Here is a 25,861-nt window from a genome sequence, read left to right on the forward strand (position 1 = left end):
ATCACTAATACTGGCACTGTGAAGAATGGGCCACGTGTCAAACTGATGAACAAACTTTAAAACTTTCATTGTGTGTGTGGCTGTGTGTGTGCATGTGCACATGCAGCATTGTTATTCTGTTGTTATCATTTTATTCCAAAGGGCAAAAATTACAAAAATCTATCTCCCGAAAGAAACACTTCTTTTTTTTACTATCTCCCGAAAGAAACACTTCTTTAAGATACTGGGTGATTTGAAATCTTTAAATTGAGCTTATATCTGAGCTCTGAAATCAGAGCTTCTGGCAAGTACTACAACCAGCTTTGTCTGTGTAAAGTCCTTGGCAGTGATAGACTAATGGCTCTCAAGAATGGCTTCACAGTATGATCACCCAGGAGCTTTCAAAAATTCTTATAGCCAAACTGGGTGCGCTGTCTCATGCCAACACTTTGGGAGGCCAAGGCAGGAGGATTACTTGAGGTCAGAAGTTCCAGACCAACCTGGCCAATATGGTGAAACCACGTCTTTAATAAAATTACAAAAAAAAAAAAATAGCCGGGCATGGTGGCATGTGCCTGTAGTCCCAGCTACTCCAGAGGCTGAGGCAGGAGAATCACTTGAACCTGGGAGGCGGAGGTTGCAGTGAGCCAAGATCATTCCACTGCACTCCAGCCTGGGCAATGGAGCGAGACTCCATTTCAAAAAAAAAAAAAAAAGAAAAAAAACAACTTCTTGTACCCCAAAATAGTCAGAATATCTGGGGTTGGCACCCAAGCATCAATATGTTTTTAAAGCTTTCCCAGGTAATCTCGACATGTAGCCAATTTGAAAACCACTGATAGAGACTGAGCCAAACTTCTGGGTCAGTTACACATTGAATGAGACATATCTTCTCTGCCAAGCCTACACCCAAGTCCTATTCCTGACTTAACAACTAAGAGCAGGTGGTTGGACACCAGTTGTCATTTGCCCTGTACCTTTTCTCATTTACTTAGTTTATATATATATCTTATCCAATTTGAGTGAGGAATTGGGTTGATTCTGGCAGCATGTAAGATGCTTGATATAAAGGATACGAAATACCATTTGAAAAAAAAATGGTATTTAAAAATCTCAAGTTAATTCTAACTGGGAAATGGCTTTACCCATTAATCTTTTTCTGTTTTTATTCCATTTTGGAATCTGGTGCTCAGCTAGTTGGTGAAATTTCTATTATTCTTGTTCTTAAAACATGTGGATTGTGATTATATATGTAAACCCTTGTTAAAAGCGACAAGGCCACCAGAAGATACTCTAGTGTAATTTCACCAAAGCGGCCCTGGCTGCCAAGAATGGGAGAGTCAGCCTTAGCCTTGCATATGTGTTAAAGGAAGGACATGCCCGCACCTGTCACTTGACAGGGTGGCCCCTCAAGGAAACTAGCAAACACCATTCTCTGCCACTTAGTTCTTGCGAGTGGTCAGAGGACAAAGAGGTTCACACCCTCAGCAGCCCTCGGCTGGCAGCACACAGCAGACACAGCTGAAAGGCTTGTCTATCATTGGAACAAGTGTCACTGGACTCCTGTCCCTCTCTATCTACTTGGATCCTCATTTCAAAAGATGCTTTTAGAAGCAGTCCTTTTACCAGGGGAGGAGAGGACATGAGGCTGAAAGCTGCTAATTGTCCGGGTGACTGAGCCAATTGAGGTGGAGCTCTTGAGAGACAGCAGTCCCGGTGCCCGGGAGTCACAGGAGCATGTGGAGGAGGATGCAGGGTCCACCAGGGCAAGCCCTGATGGGGCAGCCTCTGGTTTCACAGGCTTGTAAATCACAAGCATAATAATGAGTACCAAAAATTTAGTGAAATCTAAGTCCTCATCAACCATGGAGGCTGATGTTCCATTTCTCTGAACTTTGTCAAACCTAAATTTTTACATTTTTTTCTTTGACTTGCAACCGTAAGGTAACCCATGAAACATTTGTGTGTTTTTGCTTGAGTGAAATGAGTCAAAGCAGATTGAGAAGCAATTTATTTTTCAAAAGTAGTATTGGTAACACAGCATGCATACACATTATACACACATACACATATGGTGATTATTAGATCATGTAACAAATGCTTCCCCAGAAAAACTGCTGAGAACTCTGCTTTTAAGTACGCGTTAGATTAGAATAAAGCCCGTGTTAATAGAAAGAAAGCAACAGATTATATTTGTTAAACATTATAGTAGAACAATCACCATTGTGGCACATTTTTGTATACTGAATGACATTTTTGAACTTTTTGACTTAATCAGATTACTGGTCAGAAGTCATTACGCCTCACCTAAAAGAGAGTTGCTATAGTGGTGGAAATAAACAATAAATAAACTCAGTCAAAAAGTGGTAGAAATTGTCTTCCCCAAAATAAAAATTTTTAGGCAACTTCTTTTTTTTATAGTTTAAAATTCTGGTTACAAACCATTTATGTCATGTAAAAATATAAACAAAATGCAAATTACAAATAAAGATGTCTTTATTTGTTTTTTTTGTATGTGTTTGTTTATTTTTTGGGACAGAGTCTTGCTCTGTTGCCCAGGCTGGAGTACAGTGGTGTGATCTCGGCTCACTGTAACCTCCTAGGTTCAAGAGATTCTCCTGCCTCAGCCTTCTGAGTAGCTGGGATTACAGGCATGTGCCACCATGCCTGACTAATTTTTGTATTTTTAGTAGAGACGGGGTTTCCTCATGTTGCCCAGGCTGGTCTTGAACTCCCAGACTCAAGTGATGCACCTGCCTTGGCCTCCCAAAATGCTAGGATTCCACCACGCTTGGCCTCTTGTAATAAAGTTTTTGACTGCAGTTTTTTCTAATATCAAGGTAGTAATAACATGGCTTTGAATCCAACTATTTTTATTTTATTAAGTGTTGCTGATCCTTTATATCACAATGCTCTGTACTCTGTGAAAAATGTCATTTTCAATTTTTAATGTAAGTTTAATCTCATTTTAAATGTATAAATGCCCACAAAGAAAAATTATTTTTCATAAAGCCAAAAGTCCCTTAATAATGTGAAATAACCTCAGTGTAATTTTCCATTTGGTTGAGTTAGTTTTTGCTCCTGGTATTCTTTCATTTTTTTTGAAATTGCTATTCTATTGATAAAACCTATTAACAAGTGTAACTGAGCATTTATGTGGTTATGCCAGTTTAAGGTAGTTTAATCTATATGTTACTTTCCGCCATATGTTTTACTGAAGCAGAAACTAGCGTGGCAGATGCAACGTTTCTCCACATGAGTAAAGAAAGTCCTGCCTTCTCTTAAATTTTAGGTTCCGTCAGTTACAGCAGAGGTGAGGAAAGTTTTTACATTAATATCTTTATATTTACCTAAGATTTGAAGGGCAAAGGAAATAGAAGCTATAAATCTGAGAAATCTCATGGTAATCACTTAAAACAAGTGAAAAACCAAGAAATCTGGACCCTAGAAAAAGTTTGCCATCTTTTTTTTTTTTTTTTTTTTTTTTTTGAGACAGAGTCTCGCTCTGTCGCCCAGGCTGGAGTGCGCGATCTCGGCTCACTGCAAGCTCCGCCCCCCGGGTTCACGCCATTCTCCTGCCTCAGCCTCCCGAGTAGCTGGGACTACAGGGGCCCGCCACCACGCCCGGCTAATGTTTTGTATTTTTAGTAGAGACGGGGTTTCACTGTGTTAGCCAGGATGGTCTCGATCTCCTGACCTCGTGATCCGCCCGCCTTGGCGTCCCAAAATGCTGGGATTACAGGCGTGAGCCACCGCGCCCGGCCAAGTTTGCCACTTTAAAGGGCGTCTCTCTAAGTGAGATGTCTACCATCTTCTAGAGACCATCTCTGACTAGAAAAAATAAGAAAATCTATTGGTGATATCAGTTATCATTGTTTTCCAGTGGCTGTATTACCTCATAAAAAGAAAATATCAAACTTCACAAAACTATCTCTAAATGGCATAGAATTCCCTTTGGTACAGAATTCCCTTTTAAAAATAATTGATTGTTTCCTGATACTACAGTAGTGTGTGTGTGCGTGTGTGTGTGTGTGTGTGTGTGTGTGTGTGTGATGAGAACACTTAAGAAATCTATTCTCTTAGCAAATTTCAAGTATACAATAAAGTTTAATACTGTAATCTTCAAGCAAGCCATGATGTAAGCAGAAACTCTCTTCTTCTTTCTTATTAATCATAACCACCACTTTTTAAGCCCTTACTTTCACAGTCATTACATAGATCACTTCTGGAATCCCTGTCAGGTAGGTGTTAATATCCCTTTTCATAGATGAAGGGACTGAGGCCCAGATGTTAAGGAAACTGCCCCGATACCACAGCTAGCAAGTACCACAGACAGATTTTAAATGCAGTTTGTCTGACACTGTGCTCTCAACCAGAATGCTATGCTGCTGAATGCTGCTATATTCCTCTGATGAGTGGCACTGCATGAGAGGAGAGACTGCAGAGCATGTTAAGTAAACAAGATTGGTGATGGTTGGTGTCAGCATACTCAATGAGGACGCTGAGAGCCCAGCATCCAGAGTCACAGATAGACAACTGGGTTCTGACCACTGTTCCTACCAAGCCTTACTGGTTGTTTGGCCTTGGACCAGTTGTTTAGCCTCTCTAGGCTCACTTTCTTCATCTGTTAAATAGAGACAATAAAAGGTCACACCTAATATTTTGCATGCACAATCACACATAAATGTGAAGTGCTTTGTAAGCTGTTAACCATCATCTATTATACTAACATAAAAAGGAGGGGAGGAAGGAAACTATGCATGACTCACAAGCTCCAGTGACCACTGCTAGCAATACACCCTGGGGTTGAAACAGTCCCTCCTAAAGAGAATTGTGGTGGCTCACTTCCAATCCTAGCATTTTGGGAGGCTGAGGCAGGAAAATCGCTTAAGGCCAGGAGTTCAAGACCAGCCTTGTCAACGTAGCAACACCCCATCTCTACCAAAAACTTAAGCATTAGCCCGGTGTGATGGTACACACCTATAGTCTCAGCTACTGGGGAGGCTCAGGCGAGAGGATCCCTTTGAGCCCAGGAGTTCAAGGTCACAGTGAGCTATGATTTTGCCACCACACTCCAGCCTGGGTGACAGAGTCAGACCTCATCTCAAAAAAAATAAAAATAAATAAATAATAAATAAAATAAAATGTGTCTGAATAACTTATGGAAAACTCATGATAGTGTTAGCATTCGCACCAAAATAATATGGCAATCCCATGGAAACAAAGTTATTGATGCATGTGGAGTGGCTTTCTTTACCTCAGAAAGATAAACCTAGGATATATTTTTTATTTAAATGTGTTACTAGAGAAAAACAACATCTTTTGACAGCATCAACTTTTGACATTAATTATAGGGTATTGCTGCCCACCTCACTCTGCAGAGCCCCCAGCTCTGGAGTTTCTCGAAGCACATGACTAACGATGACTAAGCACAAAGCAGCCAACCCCTAAGAACTACAGCAACCTTTCAGCAGCATTTCCTTGCTTTCATAGTAGTTTTTCTCAACCTGGATATTATAGTAACGTCGGTCTTTTTTGTGTTTATTTTGGAACACGGTTTGTGTCAATCTGCCACAGGGTTAATAAATTGTAGGATTTGCAAAGGAAATATACTGGGACTGAAAAGTAAGAAGGCACATATATTTGCCCACTAGCAACTATGGCTCACAGCACAGATTTAGAATGTCGGTTGGGAGGGAGGCAATTGGGTAAAGCTGCTATGAAATTAATATGTAATGGATATTACAGAGAGTATATTTCTCAAGAAATTAATATTATTATTATTATTTTGAAAAGCAGATCAGGCCAGGCATGGTTGCTCACACCTATAATCCCAGCAATTTGGGAGGCCAAGCCAGGAGGACCATTTGAGGTCAGGAGTTCAAGACCAGCCTGGCTGACATGGTGAAACCCTGCCTCTATTAAAAATATAAAAATTAGCCGGGCGTGGTGGTAGGTGCCCATAATCCCAGCTACTTGCGAGGCTGAGGCAGGAGAATCACTTGAACCCTGGAAGCAGAGGTTGCAGTGAGCTGAGATCATGCCACGCCACTGCACTCGAGCCTGGGTGACAGAGTCAGATTCCATCTCAAAAAATAAAAAGCAGATCAGTAAAACGTGCCATGAAATCAGAGAATAGAGAAGTTTAAAAGACTTTAAAGTTAAATAACAGCAACAGTAGATGGTAGACATTATCAGTGAAATGTGCTGAAGATCAGGTGCAAGAACATGTAAGTGGAGCCGCTCATAGTGGCTCATGCCTGTAATCCCACCACTTTGGGAGGCCTAGGCCGGCAGATCATGAAGTCAAGAGATCAAGACCATCCTGGCCAATATGGTGAAACCCCGTCTCTACTAAAAATACAAAAATTAGCTGGGTGTGGGGGTGCACACCTGTAGTCCCACCTACTCAGGAGGCTGAGGTAGGAGAATCACTTGAACCTGGAAGGCAGAGGGTGCAGTGAGCTGAAATCATGCCACTGCACTCCAACCTGGTGACAGAGCAAGAGTCCATCTCAAAAAAAAAAAAAAAAAAAAAAAAAAGAATATATAATTGAAAAAGCCCCAACTACCTATCTCTCAAACCTCAGGCTACAATAGACCCTCCTTCTATCACCTTGATTCAATATTTTATATAAAGTCTAAATATCTAAGCAAATTTGCTCTTTGGTTTGTGTCTACCTTTCTATGACCAACTTTGGAAGTTTGTTTATGTAGCATAAGGCTTTTAACAGACTTCTTTCATCTTTGCACTTTTATAAGTATATACATAAATTTATTTTATATAGTATATAATATTTATATGCAATAAGTATGTACAACAAATATGTTGTCAATTTCTACAATACATTTTAAGGTATTTGTTGATAGTAGTCATCAACTGATATTTAATTTTAAAGCCTATAATTATGTTGAACTATTACAAATCAAAGTGCCCAGAACTGAGGACATAATCCAAAGTGTTTTAAAAACTAGATCATTGTCTAGAAATTAAAATTATCTTTGTACCTTTCAGTCAAATATGTTTTGAAAAATAAGATGCTATTTATCAAGACCATTTTATAATGTGTTATCATGAGAAAAGCTTTTTCTAAATCACGTAAGTTTCTATCCAGCATGACCTTGTGGTTCCAGCTGACAATCCATACAGTCAAAGTTGCACTCAGGAATTACCATCAGAAGGGAGGTCAAATTGGAATCCTTTATCTAAAGAATTTACATTTTACTCTATCTATATATGTCATATACACCTTAAAGTTCATCTATTCACTCACTTAAAATATTATGCAATTCCTCAGTCCTCAACTTCAACTTACAGAAAATCTATTAAAAATATCAACTAGTTTAAGATAAAATATATGCTAATTACTCTATCATACCTCTAGGTAGCAGGATAACAAAAAAAAAGAGAATGTCAATGAATATGATCTAAACTAATTCCATCATTGCTAACAGTTGAAATAATTTAATCTAATTATAGAACTAAATCCAGTAAACTGAAGCTTAACACAAAAATAAAGCATTATTTAAAAATATCTTACAGTTTTATATATGGCCACAAAAATTCTTGTGGAAAGAGTGTTTCTTTTAAACATGCAAATATTGAATAATGTGACTTTCTCTTTAAGAATAGCTAAATTGGCCAGGTGTGGTGGCTCACACCTGTAATCCCAGCACTTTGGGAGGCCAAGCAGGTCAAGAGATTGAGACCATCCTGGCCAACATAGTGAAACCCTATCTCTACTAAAAATAATAATAATAATACAAAAATTAGCTGGGTATTGTGATACGCACCTATAGTCCCAGCTACTCGGGAGGCTGAGGCAGGAGAATCGCTTGAACCCAGGAGGCGGAGGTTGCAGTGAGCCGAGATCACACCACAGCACTCCAGCCTGGTGACAGAGTGAGACTCCATCTCAAAAAAAAAAAAAAAAAAAAAAAAATCCCCTGCATTGACTTGCACCTGTAATCCCAGCACTTTGGGAGGCTGAGGCCGGTGGATCATCTGAAGTAAGGAGTGCTGTAATCCCAGCTACTCGGGAGGCTGAGGCAGTAGAATTGTTTGAATCCGGGAGACGGAGGTTGCAATGAGTCGAGATCATGCCACTGCACTCCAGCCTGGGTGACTGAAGAGACTGTGTCTTTTAAAAAAAAAAAAAAAGCTAAATTATTTACTTTTAGGTTGGTGCAAGAGTAATTATGATTTCTGCCACACTATTTGGTCCTGATAAGCTGTTTCTAAACCACCCTCTTATTCTAACCTGACTTTGATCCAAACAGGTTACTTTCATAAACTTTACCTCACAAACTTTCATAAAATGGCATCTGTCCTCAGGCTTTTCTAGATAGGGAAACATGACTGATAAGAAACCTTAGCCCACAGTTTCAAAGTGTTCAGAAGAATTCCTTTAAGAAAAAAATGAATTGTGTGTGTGAGTGAAAAAATGCTTAAGATTGTGGTGGGGGGAGGGGAAAGTGCTAGTCTTAAGAGGATAGAAATAACGAAATTTAATTTCCATTAGATTCTTAGGCTTTCTAGGAAAGACGTGGTGATGAGGCTCCCGTAACCGCAAATATCTTTCTGGATGGCTGTGAACACATATGTTCAGGAAAAGTGAAACAAAACTTGAACCAACATCCCTCCACACACAGGTCACCAAACATCTGTCATAAGTTATCAATTACTACTCTAGACTGGACTCAAGCCTGTGACCCGAGGTTGAAAAAGTCCCATAGTTCATTCTCTTACCCTGTCCGTGATTTTTCTATGTATCACCTTTAAAGCTTCTGTTTAAATCTCCAGGGATTTGGAAGATCAGATGAGTCCGTGACGTTAATAATGTATTTACACCCGAGGTGTCTGTGTGCCTCACCCTGGGGCTGATCTTATGCTTGCTGCACCAAAACGCTTTACCCTGTCATTGACATAGTTCTTTAATTGCATAAATGCTTTAATTGCAAACTACAGACAATGTCTCCTTGTCCAAGGAGAGTGTTTTATTTTCCTTAAGATTTTGACTTCGATTAAATGTTAATACATCTAAGAGTTCTGGGCAAATAAACAAACAAACAGGCAAACAAAAACCGAAAACCCTTCTGGGCATGTCTAGGTGAGCTTTTTCCCTTGAGAAGAATTAGTTATTGGAGGGACTACTAAATAAAACTTAGGTGACAGCATCAATTGTCAGAGCCTTTGATCTCTAATGGGTTGCATTCCTGTAATATTCCACCTCAGTTGGATGTGTGAGAACTAACCATGGCAAAGCCATATCACTCACTTGCTGACCATATGATATCAGTTTTGCCACACAGTGATGGCATCATCTCTTCTGGGATAATGATGACCTCACTTATGAAATCAAAGGACTAGGCTAAATAATACCTTAAGTCAGCCAGGCGTGGTGGCTCACACCTGTAATCCCAGTGCTTTGGGAGACTGAGGCAGGTGGATTACAAGATCAGGAGTTGGAGACCAGCCTGGCCAACATAGTGAAACTTTGTCTCTACTAAAAATGCAAAAAATTAGCTGAGCGTGGTGATGGGTACCTGTAATCCCAGCTACTCAGGAGGCTGAGGCAGAATAATCACTTGAACCCAGGAGACAGAGATTGCAGTGAGCCAAGATCACACCATTGCACTCCAGCCCGGGCAACAGTGCAAGACTTCGTCGCAAAATTAATTAATTAATTAAAAATAAACTAATAATAATAATACCTTAGGTCCTTTCTTGCTCTACAATTCTGAGGAATGGAAAGTAGTGCAAATCTCCAAGAGAATTATGGAAAAGATAAGGGTTCCGTGTGATCAGGCATTGGATGACTCCTTGCTGGTCCTGGCTCAGAAATTGTGGGGCATACTTTGCTTTCTTTTGATTATTTTTCCCTTTGTAGTAATACGGAAACCCAGTCAGCATCTCCCAATGCAGGGTTTGGGTGGGTACCTTGCCTCATTGACCAATAGGTGCATTGTCCTTCTGTACGATCATCATTGCTCTGTTTAAAATTTTAAAAGCTGCAGTAACTCAACATGTAGTGAGGTTTCAGGTTTTAGTTAATGACAAGATAATGTCTTGAATGTGCAGGAAAACAGGGAAGTAAATTTTCAAACCTTGATCAAGGTGAAGATATACCATGACCTCGAAGTGGACAGTACTTGGGGTGGTGAGGGAGAAGCCCAGCCTGGAACTCAGAGAAGGAAAAGGAAAGTAGTTGTAGGTGATAAGATTGCAGAGTTGAGCATCCTGTGTTGGTGGGAGCACGAAGTGTATAGGATCTGCTATGATCTTTGGCTTCTATACTGAGTGAGATGGGGAAGCACTGGAGAGTTTTGAACTGGAGTGATATGATCTGACTTAAACTTTTTAATTTTTATTATTTTTTAATTTTTATTTTATTTATTTAGTTTTTTGAGATGGAGTCTTGCTCTGTCGCCCATGCTGGAGTGCAGTGGCGCAATCTCGACTTACTACAACCTCTGCCTCCCGAGTTCAAGCGATTCTCCTGCCTCAGCCTCCCAAGTAGCTGGGATTACAGGCACCTGCTACTACGCCCAGCTATTTTTTGTATTTTTAGTAGAGACAGGGTTTCATCATATTGGCCAGGCTGGTCTCGAATTCCTGACCTCAGGTGATTCGCCCACCTCGGCCTCCCAAAGTGCTGGAATTGCAGGAGTGAGCCACCACGCGGGGCCCCGGCCCAAACTTCTTAAACATGATCTACAGCGGCCACGCTAAGAGTAGACTTGGAGAGGCAAGGGTGGAAGCGCAGATGTAGGGTAGAATACTGACTTCTAGTACTGGCTCTGCTATGAACGTTCTTTGTGCCTGTAAGCCAGTCATTTCATCACAGGAGCCTCAATTTTTACCTGTAAAATGAGAGGATCATTAATATCTGAGGTTCCTTTCATTTCTACCTTTCACTGGGTCAATACTTGGAAGAATATTGCAAATTTTTTCTATTAAACATAAGCATTTTTACACACGGTGTTTCCAAAATTTATACCTTCTTTATCATAGTTTTAAAGTGCAAATTTTGAAACTCAGTACATTAGCAACACAGGATATTTCATGGGTTCTGGTGAAAGGTTGTAAATTACAGGAAAATATCAATTGTGGTAATGTAATGAAGAAGGCTCACTCTACGCCAGTTGTAATTGCTAATTCATGAAAATGGTAACCACAATTAAAGACTGTTTGAATGATACACACACACACACGTGTTCCTCCTAGGAAATGCACATTTAAAGGGGTAAAGGGGGGAAAATATGATTAAAGCATAACTATACTTGGGTTTAGCATATAAAAGGTCAAAATCCAGGTATCTTGAAGTCAGAGAGGATTAAAATGAAAATGGAACATAAAAACATAGGCCTCTAATACGGGGATATGGAAAGCTTGTTGTAGGGAATTTCTAACTTTTTAAATTGTAAAATAATTGACCTTACTAATAAAGTACCTGTAATTCATAATCCCAAATATCCATAATGGGTTTCTTTGTTGTAGATGAGTAAATAACCTCATCTAACAAATCATTCTTTCAGGCTGTATGTTAAGCTGGCAAAGAACTGTCCCCTTTCCTACCTGCATCTGAATCTACAGAAGTTAATTTTGTTGTGGATAGAGTAAATTAGATGTGAAAAATTGAAAAGGGAAAGAGGTTAATGCTTGATCATCTTACTTGCACATGCAAGGATTGAAGGGCTCTGTTTCCTTGAGAGAATTCCCATGATGCCAATTAACCTAACTTATTCCAAAACAATTCTCTGTTTGGAAAGAATAATTTTCATTGTGGGTGTTCCTTGAAATTGTATGCCTCATCCCCTGTTATTACTGAGATGTGTGCTGTGCAATTGAAAGTACCAGCCTCGTTTCCATACACTGTATGGATTAGAGCTGTATCCCACACACGGTGTCAAATAATGTTTTAATTTTGTCCAATGAACACATATTTTAACTTCTAGCAATTTTTTTAAAATGTGCGAAGGCCATCTCTGCCTAATATTAAACCCAGTATCTTATGTCAAAAACTAAAAGCAGGAGACTTGTTTTAATCAGGAAATAGCTTTTCTTGTCATTTATTTTTTAAGTGAACTTCCTTGGTTGGATTTAAATGGCATCTTCATTTTTTAAAATAGTATAATGCATTTTTCCTCCACTGTGGGAATAAACTGAACTAGAAAAGTTTGAAAAGGATATAACTAACTTTTAGTAAATGTATTATCCTTTTTTTTAGACTGCGTTCTCTATTTGGATTGCTGGAGTAAAAAAAATGAATAAATCAATTAACCAATATGCATTCTGAAATTTAATTTGGTGAATAGACTATATGTGCTTTTCATCAGGTACACACCTTTTTAAGTCTGAAACCACCACACACAAAGAATTTAATTCTGACAGACATTTGTTCTCAGCATAAATACTTTAGGGCCAATAGTTGTCCCCACTTAATCATGCTTCTTAAAAGTGAATTCCAGAAGACTTGAGGCCCCAAATGACCCCTGGTAAGGTGAGTTGTCAGTAAATTACTTTTATGATGTGCCCTGGGGAAGTAGGTCTGCTAGAAACTTGGTAGGGAACTGGCCCCCTTTGCCTGTAGGGGGATGACCTTTAACTTCATCTAACCTTTGTGTTTCTAATTCTAAATTTCAGGGAGGCAGTTAGTCACATTGTTGGATATCATTTTAAAAGAGTCTCTCCTGCACTCAGAAGACAGTGTTAACCACAAATTTGTTGTTTAACCTCTAAATGAAGCATCCTATAAGCATTTTATTTCTATACTTTAATTTTAAATACCATTTAATGAATTGAAGTAGAAAAGAGTTCCAAATGGATTCATAGTTAAATTATGACTGCCTTAGATGAAATTTAGGAAACACTGCAGAACATTTAATCTCTCTAATTTTGCTAATTTGAACTTACTGTGGGGCTTGAAAATGCATATGAACAGTTAGAGATGAATGAAGATGTTACATCAGAATACAATTAATTTTTCACAAAATATTTAGTTATTGAAGACAAATCTTGCTAACTTTGTTGTCTTCATTATGAGAAAGTTTTTATGGTGCTTTTTGGGAATAATAAATACATTGAAATTATCAAACATAGGAATTTAGATTCAGTTTTGGACTAAAAAAATCTTATTTGTCTATACTAAACTGAAATCATTGGGAAATAATTTTTGTTCACAGGACATAAAATACACAGAGATTATTAATTTCTCATTGGTTTTGGCTGACATTTGATAGGGCAGTATTTTTAATTCCTTCCTAAACAAAAATAGTTCGTGGCTCAGTTTTTTTTAAATATAATTGTACTATTAGATTAAAAAATATTTACATATATATATATACATATATGTGTATATATATGCATAAAACACTGTATTGTTCAATGAAATATTACTAAAAACAATAAGCTTTTCTAAAAAATTACACACCTAATTTTTAACCAGAGAATGTTTAGGTATGTGAGTACATAGACTAAATGTAGAATATTTCCATAATCTCTTTGGTTTATATTTCAGTTTATAGCATAAGCAAAGCCAGGCAGTCTAAACTTTGCATTTGATATCAATCCTTTGGAGGAGTTCAACAAAAGCAGTCATAGGAGCCATTAGTATAACTTCAGTAATTTTTCAGTGGGGAAAGAAAGAGATCATCAAAATTCTTTCCTATAAACCAAAGGTTCTGGCTCAAGAGTGTATGTAAACAAGATGTATGTTTTAAATACAGCTTAAATGCCACCCAGGAGAGAAATTCAATGGTGAAAGAGTTGTCAACAGACTGAGGGCAATCTTTAAATGATGGGCAAAATATTAAATTAATGACACTAATGTTGGGAATACACAGTCATGTGCTTCCAGGAAATTCAGCACAAAATGTCCCCTTTTCCCCCACCCTAAATTGTTTATATTTGGATCCAGAGAGATAGTAAGGCAAAAGATTTTACTTGAGAACATGGCAACCAAACTCAGAATTTTGAAACAAATTTGAAAATAAAGTTAGAATAAAATGTTATTTTAATCCTGCCGAAAGCATTTGTTCGTCATCATGTACATTTCTACTTAGATATGGTTAGGAGCAGGGTTTTTTAAGTTATTGCTTGTGTGTTTGTTTTTGTTTTGTCAAAAATTTTGCATGAAAGTAAATTTATGGTCGTAACCATTACAGCATGTCCCACATTATCATTCTCTGGAGACTTGCTATTTAGTTTCCATTCAGCCTGGACCAAAAGACACACTCATAATATGTTCTATGTAATGAACAGGGCCCATCTCTGGAGTCATCTCTGAAGCCCAACCCAAAACACAGGACCTAGAATGTGGAAGGTAGTTTCCCCACAGGAATATCAGTGTGCTTTGATCAGAGGAAGGTAAATGGGTGGTGGTCAGGAAAAGCAACAAGGATGTGAAGAACTCAAATATCATGAGGGAGAGGAAATAGAAGCAGAGAAACTATAAATAACCTGATGTATGCCTTAAGGAAAGTATAACCAAAGTCTTGGAGATGCCAGAGTAAAGAACAGGTGAACAGGTAATTCCATCCTTCTGAGGATGTCTGTGTCTCACACAGGAATGATTCTTAAAGGATATGGGCATTGCCTTTCATGCAAGAAACATGATTAAGAGATTGAGATGAGGCTAAACATGTAAACTGAGACCAGAGAGGGTACCTATAAAGCATCTTATATGTTCAGCTAGGGACTCTGTGTCTCTTCTGTGGTAGACAGCAAGGGAAGTTATGGCCAGCCTCCCAGTGATGTGTTAGGTCTCTGTGCAACCAGTTGGCTTAAGACAAATGTTACCTTAGCTACTGTGACTGCCATTCTTACCCTTGTACAGGATTTGGGAGCTTCTCCCTGTTTGGGGGACAAGATGGCTTAAAAACTGAGTCTCAAAAGAATTGAAAAGTGAATGCAAGGGAAGAAGACTTTAGGAAAAACAGAAACTCAATTCAGATGCACTTCGTCAAAAACCAAAACAATTTTACTTTCCCCTGTGTTGGCTTCATTTTTTCACAGGCTTTCTCTTCGTGGCACAGATTGTAGCAGCTCTAGACTTACATCCCACCAGCTTAGCAAATCCAGGAGAAGGAGGGCTGCTTTTCCCTGAGTCTCAACAGCAGTCTCATAACAGATGCCACTGGCTTGGACCCTCCACCCATCCTGGGGCCACTCATGGTCCCAGAACTTCTCTGGAGCCAAGGACAGAGTCCAAAGCACTCAGCCACAAGTGTGGAAAGGGTACCACCCCCAGGGGAAATGGAGGTGTTGTTAGTAGAGAAAGGAGTGGACCCTGGGCAGCAATAACAACAGACATTTACTGCTTACAGAACAAATAAGAACACTCAGAGTCAGAGTCCAGACTGTTAATATTCAATCCTGTCTGACTTTCTCCCTGTGCTTCTTAGTACTAGGCTTTCCTCTGTTAGGGACATTGAAGGTTTATAAAGCAACCCAACTAAGGCTTTCACTTGGTAGAGTGTGCCTAATTAGGCGGTATTTTCTTAATGTTCATATAATATTTGTTTCTTGCTTACTTATATCTACTTACTTTTATAAGACATGTAGACCCAGAGAGGTACCCACATTTGAGGTAGCAATGAAATATGTCCAGGAAGCCTTACTGGAATGCCAGAAGCAATGGAGTCAAAAAGACTGACTTAGTAACTTCTAAGTTGCAGAAAATGGCTCATCTCCCAAAAAAGGAGTAGATGAATCCTTGTAGGAATCACATCTATACAACCTATAGTCCCATCCTTACTTTAAAAGGCTTTTGTAAAATTTCTATTTGATTTCTGTCCATTAATCATATTTATTAGGGAATCACTGTAATTTGCATCAAAATCTATAAGAATAACAGAAGTATATCAGGAACTGTCTCCAAAATGCTTATATAGAGATTATGAAACATCTGCTGATGAGGTTTTGTACTTTGGTAACATAATTTTGAAATGTTTTGTACCCTATGGCTCTAAAGTTCACATCTTCTTTCCAGTGATGTTGAGTTCCATTATGTGCAATTTAATTAACTTTTGTAGACAAGTATGACTTTTTCATTATTATTAAACTTTAAGTTCTGGGATGCATGTGCAGAACATGCAGGTTTGTTACATAGGTATACATGTGCCGTGGTGGTTTACTGCACCTATCAACCCGTCATCTACATTAGGTATTTCTCCTAATGCTGTCCCTCCCCTAGCCCCCCATCCTTCTGACAGGCCTCGGTGTGTGATGTTCCCCTCCCTGTGTCCAGGTGTTCTCATTGTTCAACTCCCACTTATGAGTGAGAAAATGCAGTGTTTGGTTTCCTGTTCCTGTGTTAGTTTGCTGAGAATGATGGTTTCCAGCTTCATCCATGTCCCTGCAAAGGACATGAACTCATCCCTTTTTATGGCTACATAGTATTCCATGGTGTATATATGTCACATTTTCTTTATCCAGTCTATCACTGGTGGGCATTTGGGTTGGTTCTTTGCTATTGTGAACAGTGCTGCAATAAACATACATGTGCATGTGTCTTTATAGTAGCCTGATTTATAATCCTTTGGGTATATACCCAGTAATGGGATTGCTGGGTCAAATGGTATTTCTGGTTCTAGATCTTTGAGGAATTGCCACACTGTCTTCCACAATGGTTGAACTAATTTACACTTCCAACAGTGTAAGAGTATTCCTATTTCTCCACATCCTCTCCAGCATTTGTTGTTTCCTGACTTTTTAATGATCTCTTTTCTAACTGGCCTGAGATGTTATCTCATTGTGGTTTTGATTTGCATTTCTCTAATGACCAGTGATCATTGTTTTTTTTTTTTTTTTTTTTTTTTTCTGTTTGTTGGCCGCATAAATGTCTTCTTTTGAGAAGTGTCTGTTCATATCATTTGCCCACTTTTTGACGGGGCTGTTTTTCTCTTGTAAATTTGTTTCAGTGTTTTGTAGATTCTGGATATTAGCCCTTTGTCAGATGGATAGATTGCAGAAATTTTCTCCCATTCTGTAGGTTGCCTGTTTTCTCTGATGATAGTTTCTTTTGTTGTGCAGAAGCTCTTTAGTTTAATTAGATCCCATTTGTCGATTTGGGCTTTTTTTGCCATTGCTTTTGGTGTTTCAGTCATGAGGTCTTTGCCCATGCCTATGTCCTGAGTGGTATTGCCTAGATTTTCTTCTAGGGTTTTTATGGTTTTAGGTCTTATGTTTAAGTTTTTAATCCATCTTGAGTTAATTTTTGTATAAAGTGTAAGGAAGGAGTCCAGTTTCAGTTTTCTGTATATGGCTAGCCAGTTTTCCCAACTCCATTTATTAATTACGGAGTCCTTTCCCCGTTGCTTGCTTTTGTCAGGTTTGTCAAAGATCAGATGGTTGTAGATGTGTGGCGTTATTTCTGAGGCCTCTGTTCTGTTCTGTATGACATATTTTAATTTGTCTTTAGTCATAATAGCATGATTAACATGCTGTAGACTACTTAAAATGTAATATTGTCAGTATTTCTTTATTTGAAATATGCAGGACATTTCCGAACATTCTCATGAATCTATTAATGTGCCTTTGCTATTTAATATGCATATTAAAATCTGTTCCTGTTTATTCACTTAAATGAAAGCAAGAGAAAGTTTAAAAAGCACAAACTCTGACTCTGTTGGAGAATGTGTGTGCTTTTATCTCTAGCAATTTGGAAAGACTTTAAATTAGTTATTTGTTTTCTCATTGACAGTCTTTGTTACATTTAAACATGTTCATGAAATTAATGCTAACTATATACAATAAGCATTCAAAAATAAAAAGTCAATTTCTTTTTAATGGAAAAAACTTGTTTATGTCTTATATGTCTGAGTTTTAAGTAGGAGTAGTTTTATGTAATTATATGACACGATTTTACTTTTTTCTAACTAAAAACATGCTTATGTGCTCACTGTGCTTTACTAAAAAAACCTTCTTGTTTTCTATTGTCTGCCACATCCATTCTAAAATCAATGTTTAATTTACTTATGTAGAAAGTTTAAATAACATTTCTGCTTTATTTCACCACTTTAACCCCTTGTCATGCTGTTCATTCTGTCATTCATTCAAGTGATGGGAAGACATTTTTCTTTAAGACAAGCTTTTTACCCATGGCGCAACCCATAGAGGATTGTTACCAGAAGACAGTTACAAAGCTACTTTCTGTTTGATCAAAAAACGGACAGATTTGTGGAAATCAGCTCAGAAGAATAATCTGTTTTCCAAGATCTCTATGTAGGGACTTAGTAAATGTCTTCCCTGTACTTTGTAGATCTGCAGAAATAATATGGTTCAGCTCTACATCAGAGCTATGACTATATGTTTGCCATTCATTGATGGATTCATTCATTCATTGAGAGGATGATTATTGGACTTCTTCTAAATGAAACAGAAGAACTAGAAAAAAATCCAGAAATTCTATTTTTGCATGTTGATGAATTACAATAAACCAATTGTAAACATTCAGATAGAGATTTATGGTATTAGAAAGAGAGAAAGATAGAAGGAATGAGGGCTTTTGGACTTGTGTCCAGGATTACTGTCTAAGCAGGTTCAAATGTCTTCCCATTTACTTGTTTTCTGTCAGGATATTGATGCAGTCTCATTGTTCCCAGTATTGACCTGCAAAATACTAAAATGCAGAAAATTTCTATTTATCTCTACCAAAGAATAGGAATTTCTCATTAACCGAATATTTTGATTGACTAATAATTTAAAAGATACATGGTAAAAATGACCAATTTTCAAAGAATGTACATAAAGGTATCATGAAAAATGTGAAAACAGCTTATTCTTATATGTAAAATATGAAATAGTGGAATATTCAGGTCATCTTTACAAATATATCAGGTTTACCACCTTTCACTTTCTTTATGTGAAACCCACTGAGACTAGATAGGTATTAGAATTCAGGGACCTTCAGATGTATATTAAGTCAATATGGTTCATATATTATACATTAATCTAACTGCAGAAAAACATCTGAATATATAAAGACTATGAATTGTTTCACAACCATTCTGGTCTAGTTTTGCTGGAAAATAAGTATGCACTAAACTTATATAAAAGCTTTTGCTTTTGCTCTTTAGAGTTTTTTGGACTTCAAAAGTCTATCAGATTGCAAAGTTGTTTTTTTGTTTGTTTGTTTGTTTGTTTGTTTGTTTGAGACAGAGTGTCTCGCTCCATCACCCAGGCTGGAATGCAGTGGCGTAATTTCGGCCCACTGCTCCACCTCCTGGGTCAAGCAATTCTCCTACCTCAGCCTCCTGAGTACCTGGGACTACAGGTGCAGGACACCACACACAGCTAATTTTTGTATTTTTAATAGAGCTGGGGTTTCATCTTGTTGGCCAGGATGGTCTTCATCTCCTGACCTCATGATCCACCCGCCTCAGCCTCCCAATGTGTTGAGATTACAGGCAGGAGCCACTGCATCCGGCCCCCAGATTGCAGACTTCTTATTTCACAGCAGCATGCTTTAGCATCTCATTTATCTGGCAATTATATTTCATCATCACCTTCGGGGGACAGAATTGGGAAGGTAAAATGAAGCAAAACTGGCTTCTGAGCATCAAGGAAAATAGCTGTGGGTCACGTGCTTTAGTTATAAAATTATAAAACTTTTGGAATTGGAAGGAACCTTTGGAATCATGCCACCTAGCTCTTTCATTCTACAGTTGAGGAAACTAAAGCATGGGGAGACAAAATTGTTAGTTTGAGGTTGGCTAGCCAAACAGCCATACTCATGTTGAATTATTTGTAAAATTAATCTTCATTGTTTAACAAGGCTAATGTTTTGCTGTAAGCTTTCCCAGAACGTTCATGTTTCTGAGTGATAGTGATTAGAACAGCAGATTAGAAATATGGGGGACATAGAAGGCACTCTAGAGACTAATTTACCGAGAAGTGGAACTGAGAAGCAGAGGAGGAAGCAGCAGATTTGCAGGACAGCAAAAACTTCTCAACGTACTCTGAAAGTTAGACAGCAGGAGTAATAGATTGCTTTAGGGATGACAATGCCTGCTGGTTGTTCAGGTGCTCTTAACCAAAGGAAATGCAGTGTTTTCCCATGAAAACAAAGTGAAGGGCCACATGGCACCACGTTTTGACAAATCCGTTCACCCTGGGTTAGATTTATTTCTTTCAAAACACCACCAAATATCAAAGTAAAAAAAGAGTATTTCAGGGGACTGGAATATATGGGAAATCTCTATCTCTGTTCAATTTTCCTGTAAACTTGAAATTTTCCTAAAAATAAATCTATTAAAACAGACAGAAAGAGAGAGAGAGAGATTGCATTCACTTCTCATTGATATTTCAATTAATGGAATTTCTTAACAGACACCTTTCGGAAGAGAGACTGAAACAGCAGCTTTACTGCTATTGACTATTAGTTATTTTTAAGAAAACACCATCTCTATGTGTGAAACAAAATACAGATGAGACCATTTTCTAAAAGGTTGACACTAAGACTCTAAGAACAAGTTAAAACTGTATTTACATAGGCAAGGATGTTTAAAATATGTTTTTCAAAGATCATCGGCCAAACTTTTATTAGCTTAATCTCTGTTAAAGTGCAAATATTACTGAGAAAGCTGACTGTTATCCTTACCAGTCTTTTTAGTTTAATGAGAGCAAATTTCAGTTCTTGTCTCAAATGCAGATTCTGATAAAATAAAACTTGGATATATTTGATTTAGAGAGGAAGAAAAAGATTTAAGCAAAGAGAGAAAGAAAGGCAAAACCTGAGAGGATTTGGACACAGAAAACAAGTCTCTGGTTTTATAATCTTGCCCACATTAAAGTAGTAACTTCTAGAATAAAGCTCCATTGTCAGGTCATAGGATTTTACATTCTTGTCCAGTAATTTCCAAACATTATTAGTTTGCTTAGATTGTTGACATGTAATTAATAATTAATGTTTCTTGTTTTCTATCTAAAATAAAGAAGCTTGGATCAGATTGAACAGAAATAAAATATCTTCTTAATCTCAGTCCTCCCTTGGGATAAACACAGAGCTAAGCTATTCACTTTAGTCTTCATTTTTAAATAAGAAATAAAGAATAAGTTGGTATTTTATGAGGAGTTTCTGAATATAAAAGTTGAGCTATTGTTAAAAAAAATTGTGGCTAATTACAACATTTCCTTTTGTTTTAGGAATGTTAAGGAGTTAACAAAAGACCACTGTGTTTACAATAGTTGGTTCTTGGAAATTAAATTTAAGATAATAGTCAAATAATGTAAATTTAATTGAATTTAAAACATGATAAATTATTGTACACCAACTGCTTCCACATATGTGGACATTATTTAGCTTTTGGGCCAGAGTAAAGTGTACTTAAGACATGCTATATGGTAATGATTTAGATTTAGGCTTGACAATCTACGGATTGAATCTGGCCCGTAGCCTGTTTTTGTAAATAAAGTTTTACTGGAACACAGCCACATCATTTGTTTATGTATTCTCTGTGGCTACTTCTGTGCTACAACAGCAAGGTCTGAGTAGTTGCCAGAGAGATTCCATGGCCCACAAAGCCTTACATATTTACTATTATATCTGGCTCTTTAAGAAAAACGTTTGCTGACCCGCGATTTGGATGGTCAATTAGTGATTCTCAGCACACTCCTCCCTGAGTTGTGTTGCCTTAAATCTTTGAAGACCTCCTGTAGTCCCAGCTACTTGGGAGGCTGAGGCAGGAGAATTGCTTGAACCCAGGAGGCAGAGGTTGCAGTGAGCTGAGATTGCACCACTGCACTCCAGCCTGGGTAAAAGAATGAGACTCTGTCTAAAAAAAAAAAGAAAGAAGAAAGAAAGAATTAGTCCAGTCACAGTGACTCACGCCTGTAATCCCAGCACTTTGTGAGGCCAAGGTGGGAGGATCACCTGAGGTCAAGAGTTTGAGACCAGCCTGGTCAACATGACAAAACCCATCTCTACTAAAAATACAAAAAAAAAAAAGAAAAGAAAAGGAAAAGAAAAGAAAATCTTTGAAGACACTAGAATATCATTTGTACAAGGATATTTTAACAATATTAAGGATATTCTAAAAAGTTTAGCATATTTTGCTAAATACAGATTATAGTCATATTTGAGATTATAGTTTATATTTCCTAGGGCTTTGAATTTTTTAGGACATCATTAAGGAACCATTTTTTATTTCCATATACCAGACTAGTGAAAAGAAAGTGGCATTGTTGCTTCTGATTGCATTCTGTAACTTTCAACTCTAAATGACTTGTGTAGGATTTCCACCAGTAATTGGTTTGCCTGGGTCTTGTATACATATTTCACATCCTAACTTCATTATCTTGGCCCCCTGCATATGCTGCTACTCTCTACCATTATCAATGCAACAATTTCCATGTACTGTATAACTGCAACCTTTTGCACTATACAAGATAGCCCAAGAACACTCTTCATGAGTTGCATCCTAACTGTAGCACTACCCACCTTACACTGACATTCCCTGTCCATGTGGGCCGTAATGTCCTGGAGAAGAGGGATCATACCAATATCATCTTCCTGCATGTCAGCCTTGGGCACTGTTTGCTGTACAAAACTGAAATTTTTATCTACAAGTGTACTTTTAGAATTTTCTCCTCTGTTCAAGCTCAATAGTTGAAGTATACATTAAAGTAAGGGTGTCCATTTAATTTGTCACCAAATTGGGACAATTTTGAGAGTTAAAGAAGAATGTCTGAATAGTTGTACTAGGACATAGACCAGAACTATGTTCAGAAAACCAGGACATACAGTCACCTTAATATTTGGAGACTTTTAAATTACAAAATTTCCTTAACTATACCATGTCTGATATTAAATACTTGTACATCATAAAGTAGACAGTAAAATGACCTTTATAATAGCAACAAATGACCAAAAACAAAAACATTTGAAAAATTGTGGAATTTCAGTTAACTCGGACTTAGTATCTTGTGCCTGATAGAAGCAACATGATGGCCAAGCCTCCTTTTCTTGCTCTTCTATTTTCATAGGACCTTCTCATCCTTTTCATCATCAAGAAAATCAGGTGGCTGTCACTATAGACAACTACCGATAAAAGAAAACAAATTAGAAGAAGGCGGCTCATCTAGGATTGTGTCAGAATTAGGAAATAATGTCTTGCACCAGCCATCTTGTTCCATTTCTTTCCTTTTAAATTATTGCTCCTTTTATTCGAAAGCATAATCAGGCACGCATTGATCTTACAATAAGCTTTACTTATAGTAAAACTGAAGCACATTTTAAATTATGCAGTTCTCACTATATTAAGCCAGGACTTTCCAGTCCACCCGAAGTTTCCAGTAAAGTTCTGTTTGACCTTTGTATAAAGACCACCTTTACTAGGTGACTTATTTTTGCTGCCCTCTTGGGTGGTCGAATGAGGCAAATTTCCCTGTTGAACAACATACAACCTTCTTTTTTGCCAAGTGAACATTACACTGGGATGTGGCTTGGAGGCACAGTTTCTCAATACTATAAACAACTGCTTTCTTGGAACAGCTTGTTGCTGAAGCATAAAGAGAGGTTACTCTTGGTTTAGCCTTGAGTAGCATATGAATTGGTTAAGGAAGTAAGTGTGGCTCACCCACCAAATTACAGTGGCCATAATATAATTAAGTTCGGTATCCTCCCTAGAGGCTCTAAGAAGTATTATTATGACACCAAACTTAAAGAAGAGGGATTTTTTTTTAAGAGCCAGGAAATTCATGAGAAGCAGTCTTTGGGGGAAATGCTGCTTTTAAAAAAAGATTTTTAAAAATCAGTAGAAATACCTAAAAGTTGTTCAAGAAAAAAGGCTGGTTAAAAAAAAATATCTATGATCCTGAAGACCATTAAATCAGTGTCTCTCACAAAAATAGGATGCCGTGGCATTAAAGATGTTATCGAAATTGGGATGGAGAAGAAAAGGGAAGATTAAAGATATATTCATAATATTAATAGTAAAACAAAGGAAAATAGGAAATGTTACTCAAAAAAATTATAGGAACGGCAATTGCTCTCTGCTTATCCAATTTGTAATTAAAACGCAAAATTTCTAATAACAACTTAGACTTTTAAGTTAAAGACTTAATTTAGACTATTAAAAGATTATTAAAGACCTGTGTATCTCTGAGTAGAAAGAAGGAGAAAAGAGAATAAGAATGTAGAGCCATTTGCTGGCTCAGCATAAGGCCACAGCTTTCTTAGCAATGCAGCTTGTACAGTTGTCAGAACTTTCTGGTAGAACCCTAGTCCGGGTGCAACAGTCACAGAGACAAATATGAAAACGGGAACATGTGTGAAAACTTAAACACATAAAAAGAAAGATGCTTAGCCTCTATTTCTTTCCAAATAATTGCTGTTCAAAGCATTGCTCTTTATCTCTTGGGCCCCATGACGGAGTGGCTTAAAATAAATCATCAAGTCTTCAGGGCAAGGGTGATTTATTTTTTTGGTCATATACTGCTGCTTTGTCACTCTATGTAATTGTTGTATTCAGCCAGTCTGCTTATCATTGGTCACAGCTTCATAATGTCACAAATAATCCTGCTTATGTTTATCTGTTGAAGTGTCAGCCATCCATGCAATAAATCCTATGACAACCTAATAATATTCTCTTCATGTGTTTTGTGCAGAAGCTACATTGCAATAAGCATGGCTTTCACATAAGTAGAGAGTTTTGGAGTAAAGGAGTGACTCAGGGCAAAGTGTGATTCCACAGACAAATCAAAGGGCCAAATGCAGTATCTGGCAAATCCATCTTTAATGCAGCCATTCCTCTACATGGCCTTGGTTTAGAGTCTACATTAATGCATTAATTCTAGGCTAGTACAGAGCTTAATGATGCATCCCTGCTTAATTTCTATCAACTTCACAGAGGATATTTTTGTCTCCTGCAGGTAGGAATCAAGAAAGTTTATTAGATGTGCTCGTAGTGTAGTGAGCCTTATGTGTGAAAAGGAAAGCCAATGCCTTTGAATTCTTTCATTCTGTGTGGAGTTGCCCTAAATTAAACTGATGCTTCAGTGTCTTCATCCCTTACACAATCAGTTGCATCACCCCTCCACCACAAAGCCATAAAACTCACTTGGTCTAGTGAGTGTTTTACATGTTTCAGGTGCCTAATAACTTTTGGCAACTTTTTTTTTTTTTTTTTTTTTTTTTTGCTATTGGCCTATAGGTCATCTCAGCATTATCAAAGCTAAGTTTGACAACTTACATTCTATTTGCATGTGGCTTTTAACTTGTTAGGAATGGGAATCCACCTTTTTGAAGTTCCACTGTGTTACAGTGTCTTTACAAGATCCAGTCTTGTAATCTAGGTATGATTATCCCTTTTTACAGATAAGGAAACTCATGTTCAGAAAGTTAAGTAATCTTCTCAATGATATATGTCTAGCAACTGGTAGAACCAGGATTCAAATTTTATGTCCAATAATTGTGGACAAAATCTGTCTAATAACCATCCAAAACCCAGCCTATGAACGCATTTAAAGAAATTTTGCTCCAGAATCAGCACTGATTTTCAACTCTGCTGTCTTCTGTGAACATTGCATAATAAACTAACACCAAGTCAAATACAGACCATGTTCCTGTCCAAGTCAGCCTTGGTTCCCAAGCACGAGTCACTTTCAGAATAGCTTGTTGTTGAAGCAGGAAAAAAAAAAAGTTGTGCTTGATTTGGCCTTGCGTAGCAATGTGGATTGTAAAGGAAGGTAAGCTCAGCTTGCTAGAAGAGTCCCAGTGGTGCTGGTCGACAGAGTGTCCATCTATAGAATTAATTGGAGAGTCTTTTTTTTTTAAGTTCCAGGCAGCCAACGAGTGAAAATGCATAATTTATGCAAGTGTTGGGGAAAAGGCTCACCTGTGCCAATATAAGATTTTCCCATCTTGAATGAGTGGGAAGT

At 37.7% G+C, this 25,861-nt stretch overlaps 1 protein-coding gene across 2 annotated transcripts in view; it reads left to right on the forward strand.

Moving 5' to 3' along the window:
* Positions 1–25,861, forward strand: part of HHIP (hedgehog interacting protein) — a 99,494-nt gene that overhangs the window by 16,548 nt on the left and 57,085 nt on the right.

Source organism: Macaca mulatta, chromosome 5 (assembly GCF_049350105.2).
Source record: "Macaca mulatta isolate MMU2019108-1 chromosome 5, T2T-MMU8v2.0, whole genome shotgun sequence".
Taxonomy (NCBI): Eukaryota; Metazoa; Chordata; class Mammalia; order Primates; family Cercopithecidae; genus Macaca; species Macaca mulatta.